General features: G+C 47.4%; 1 pseudogene; it reads left to right on the top strand.

Moving 5' to 3' along the window:
- Positions 1-311: 311 nt before the first annotated feature.
- Positions 312-3,483, top strand: LOC120278901 (annotated as a pseudogene).
- The last annotated feature ends 1,883 nt before the right edge of the window (positions 3,484-5,366 follow it).

The raw sequence follows: 5,366 nt of genomic DNA, 5'->3' as shown, positions 1-5,366 counted from the left end.
GTGATCCTAGGGGGTCTCGTGTGAAGCGGGAGTTGCTCCGCTTAGATCTCGAAAGGCGAGTCATAGATCTCGCCTACTTATTTTTATTCAAAAAGGTGCCACTTCTAAAGTTGAGCACCCGGATCGGAAGCTACCCGCCCGGATGACAAGATTTGATGTCAAAGAGGGGGCCCTGTTTCTCGCAGGCATGGCTTTCTAAACAATCAATGACCAAAGAAAGAGATGATAAAGGACCAACGACGATCTTTGAGGATAAGGAGGAGGAGCTTTCATTGAAGTAGGGGCAGAATCTAATGATGATGAGGGAGAGAATGAGACAAAGCTTAAAGGGGAGAGCACTTAGACATTTCACTTTGAGTACGGGGAAGTTTGCAGGGAGGAATTCCTCCGGGCGTACTACTCGTTTTTTTCACCGAGGGGATGGATCGAAGCGATTGCAGCGAAAAATGGACCTGAAACGAAGCACTTCGTCTATTGGCATTGTAGAAAGGACCGAATATGACCCTAATCGTTCTTCTCGGATCGCTCTAGTACGATGGATCGAGGGGGTGCTGCTACGCCGCCAGAGGAAATGCAACACGATAGAAGAGTTCGCTCCGCCGCGTAAGATCCTCGAACCTACCACGGCCACCATCTTTTGCCATTTTTTTCGCTCTCTTCCCCTGCCCGGGAAAGTGGATCAAAGAAAGGTAGCTTGCTCCCAAGCCAAGTGCTTGCTTACGCTTTTATGTAGTGGTCGGCCTTTCCTACCAGAATGCCTCCTTGGTCGAAGAGCCAAGCTTGGGCAGGAAGCAAACAAACTTGCGCGAAGGACGTTTTTCTCTCTGCTCTGTCCTCTCCCTTAGCCAAGGGAGAGACTACATCCCTTTCCTTCGGTAGCTCTTTGGTTTTCCCAAGGATAGCGGTAGCTGGGGCAAAGCCCGCTTTCTTAGCTCCTCGAATGAGAGAGAAACTCATCGGAAAAAAGACGTTTTCTTTTTGCGAGAACTGAAAGTGGAGAACGCATTGCGTTCTCTGGGCACATAGGATCAAACGTAAAGTAGCGCTTTCTTGCCAAAGTTTGAGGCAGCAAGAAACTTTAGGGCTTGTTGGAGCTGCGGAGCATAACGAATCGAAGCCGAAGGCGGATCAAGGTAGCTTGCCTGCTAAGCCTATAGGTGAAGGGCCGAAGGATGGAGCGTGCAAAGTAAATCGTGCACCTGTCGTGTGACCCGTTGGTCCCAAAGAATGTCTTTCGCGAAGCGACCCACCTAGAAACAGCTCTCCTTTGAGGGAGGCTAAAAAATTGAACTTCGATCTGATGTGGGTATCCAATCCTGCCGCTGAGATGTCCAGCGGATTCAAGGGCCTTAACGAATGGCCGGCCACCATTGTTCTTAGAAGAGCAAAAAGCCCGGGGCATAGCAGGATGAACCAATGTGAATGAGTGTAAGCTTCGTTGCTCGAACACGATTGGTGCTGACAACACTAGGTGCTACCGTGGTAGCAAAAGAGGCCAGGCGGTGACAATTGAGAGGTTGTCACTCGAGCATTCCGTCTCACGCGGGAATAGAGGTCAAATGGCAAGGCAAAAGGCCATACGCCCGTGTGGCTCCTCGCGGAGTATAGCTCACATCCAAAATCTGATTGGGGAACGAGGGCAACACCCATGAAAGCTCCGGCGGAAAGGGAAAGGCCTGCAAGGCCGTATGCCCATGGGTGCAGGATTCTTCGAAAAAGCCCGGGCTGACTCGGAGACCTGGGACCTTGGCTTAGCAACGAATGAAGGGAAGCTCTTCGAGCTTTCTCCGCCAGCGGCTTATTACGTGGTCGGCCTCGCTAAGCTTCGCTTCCCCCCCTTATGAAACTTCATGAAGTAGTCGGCATTCTATAAGCGACTTGTCGAGTTTACAAAGCTTTGCTTCTTGTAGTCGGCCCTCCATGCCTCCCTTCATTTGCTTGCCTCCTTCCAGCCCAGAATGCCTACTGACGTTAAGCTAACCGCCAGAAGCTCACCCTTCGGGTCTCGCTGGAAGCGCAGGAGGCCAAGCATTCTGCCAGACGTCCCGGCCTGGGAGCCCCGTTCGCCTTTACATTTACAATAGTCTTTCGTTTTTCTTTATTAAATATAAAAAAAAGAAATATATATAAGTCGCTAAGTTTCAAAAAGCAAAGGTGAAACAGCCCCCTGTTATTGTAGTCAAGGGCTTATAAGGAAGGAGGCATTCCGGTGGGAAGGCCGACCACTACACTACACGGGGAGATCTCTATACCAAGTAATGAGCGATAGCGAAGTTGCCGGCCGCCTATAGGCGAAGGGACGAAAGCCCGGCAAAGGTTAGACCTGATGGGAAAAAGTACGAAAACAAAAGTACGTTAAGGTTACGAAGTCACTTAGCCTCGGCTCGGCTAAGGTTATGGAATAACAGATTAGGGTTTTTAGGTAAGTGAAACTATGAACTGGCTTAGCTGTTCTACAAAGGAGAAAAAGCTAAGGTTACAGAGTCACTTATCCGTCTACAAAGGGAAAGGGGTCGGTACGGAGTCACGTCAGCTGTGGAGGCTAAGGAACGGAGTTTTTAAAGTATTCACCGAGACTACAAAGAAGTCAGCGAAAGTTAGCTCGTAACTAAGCCGGTATCAGAAACGAAGCCCTAAAAAAAAAGAAAAGCAAAGAAGTCCAGGAACGAAGCTGCTTCTCTAATAGCCCCGTTGAATAGGAGGGCGAAGGCTTTTTTTCAAAAAAAGTTTGATAGAGGGGGCTTCGACCTTCTTAGGAAGAGCCGTACGAGGCAGCTCACGTATGGTTCGGGAGCCGAGCCACTGCACAGGGGCTTAGGTCAACACTTATATATTAGCCAGTCATCAATTGGAAGCGGGTAAAATGGTGATGAATTGCGATTGGTCCAAACCTTCTAAAAGCGGCTTCTTGCGACCCGCCCAGAATGCCCATACATACCTTTCGGTTCCAAGACCTTGTTCGCACAGCGAATAAAGGTCGGGTTGAAGGGGGCAGTCAGCTGGCTGCTTCTTGGCCACGCCCCCCTGCTTATAGATACGAGATACTTGATCTAAATTCTCAAGTAGGAAATTGCATACCATTAGCTAATATACGTATGGGGAACATGGGTACATGATATTGAATGTCATCCAGGTCAAGGCGCAAAAGCTGGCTCGAGCCGCAGGAACTTATGCAAAAATAATTAAGGAGCCAGCCCCACAATGTCTTGTGCGGCTACCTTCGGGTCTTGAAAAAAACTCATAGATTCCCCGATGCCGAGCTACTATTGGTATAGTTTCCAATCCCAACCATGGTGCACGTAAGCTTAGAAAAGCAGGACAAAGCCGGTGGTTAGGCAGACGCCCCATTGTTCGTGGTGTTGCAATGAATCCAGTGGATCATCCTCATGGAGGAGGGGAGGTAGACCTTCGGTGTCACCTTGGGGGAAGCCCACCAAAGTAGGATTTTGGGGAGTAGTTGGGGTGGGGAAAGGCAGAATTTAGTTCATGCCACGACGATCTATATGGAAGGGAAGTTTTGTTGATGCTTTCCTGTTTAGAATGAAGAAGAACAAAGAAAGTCTTTTTCGACAGAATTCAATGATTGCTCCGTACTCATTTACAATGGAAAAACTCATCTTCATTGTAAGATCACTGACGGGTGTCGAAGTAATAAATACCCGGTGAGTCGGGTAGTCGAATCCACAGGGAACAGGGCTACTAGTACTAACTTCTTCTCTCGCTATCTAGCCTAATGATAATGGGAATAGTGTGGTGATCTAATGTGCGAAGAGATGAACACCGGAGACGAAATATGCAAGGGTAAAATGGAAGAAGAATCTCAATCAAGTAAAAGTGGGGTATTCGGGCATTGCTCCCCTAGGATTCGGTATTAGGTACTCGGATAAGCAAAGTGTTTCTATGATGAGTAAGTTAAGTCGTGGAAATCCAAACATAATCGGGTCTATCTCTAGATCACCGATACTAGTCCCCTCACGAGGTCCCGGTGGAGAAATCGCTCAATCTCAACACCTCACACCACATATGACCGCAAAGCACTCTAGGGATTCCAAATTGTGTATCCAATTCCTAAAGATTGATCCAACCCTAATTCCCGGCGAAGGATCCTAACCCCCTACAAGGTCCCGGGCGGAGAAATCGAGCAATCTCACGCCTCACACCAAATATGGTTGCATAGAGCTTAGGGAATGGGAGATAGAATACACCAATCGGAGGGGAAAGGGGATACTTCACTATCTCATGATTTCACCCTCTCAACCCTCTTCAATCTTGAGGTTCTAACCCTAATGGAGATCTCTCTCCCACCAAGGCAACAAATCATGCAAATCCAAATCAACCACAAGGATTAATTAAACAAGCAAGCAATGAGAATACAAGATTAAAACTTAATCAAACTCGGATTAAATAGAAACACAAAGCAAATCCACAAAAAGATGAGAATCCTAGGGTTCACAAGCCCAAATACCCTCTAGGGTTTTAGCCCTCCATGGAGCAACATACAAAAACACACCATCAATGAATGAAAGTACATTAAAACCATAGAAATAAACCCCTTATATATGAACTCGATGGCCTTGATGGAGAGCTTCGACGCCTTGAAGGACCCACTCCGAAGCTAGGTTCACCGGTGGCTTCCTTGATGCTATGACGGAGGAGGAATCGATCAAAGTTGGTGACGAAGCGCCTCCAAAGCCGCAAAGACCTCCTCTCCAAACCCCTAGCCGCCTCACCCCTCAAGAGCCGCACAAAAAGATGAGAAAGAATAGGGCAAAACGGCTATTTATAGGCCTTAGATCGCGTCCGTCACGTGCCCCTCACGCGCCTGCAGGGATTTTTCCACGCTGCGGCGCAGAATTTCACGCGCGCTGGAATTTCCACGCGTGCAAGATCGCATCGCTACAGTGAAATTGCTACAGTATTTTTCACAAAAACGCGATCCCGAACACTCTTCTTAAGGCCACATGTCCGGGCACACGCCCATGTGGTAGGCTATAAAAACTTTTTCTTCATCGACGTATCTTTGAGAGGTCTTGCAATCTTCACAAAGAGAAGGAATATGAAGATGTGGGCTGCCTTTTGTGCCCTTCCAAATGGTGAATTGACTTGAATCTTCTTGGAAGTTGGCACACATCTCCACGCTTATGAACTCGCTCTCGTGTCTTGGTCCTTGAATTGAACAAGAACTCCCAACATTGTGTCTTTATAGCCTATCTTTGCTTCCTTTTTACTCTTCAAGGCATTCACAACCTATATGCATAAAAAGAACACCAAATACACAATATGAGACATAAACCACAGTAAAAAAATGATGCTCAATGCATGTAAAAACATATAAAAAAATATGTCTACTCAAGCACTTATCAAAC

Source organism: Dioscorea cayenensis, chromosome 16 (assembly GCF_009730915.1).
Source record: "Dioscorea cayenensis subsp. rotundata cultivar TDr96_F1 chromosome 16, TDr96_F1_v2_PseudoChromosome.rev07_lg8_w22 25.fasta, whole genome shotgun sequence".
Taxonomy (NCBI): domain Eukaryota; kingdom Viridiplantae; phylum Streptophyta; class Magnoliopsida; order Dioscoreales; family Dioscoreaceae; genus Dioscorea; species Dioscorea cayenensis.
The sequence above is the reverse complement of the archived record's forward strand: the minus strand, read 5'-3'. Positions and strand labels throughout refer to the sequence as shown.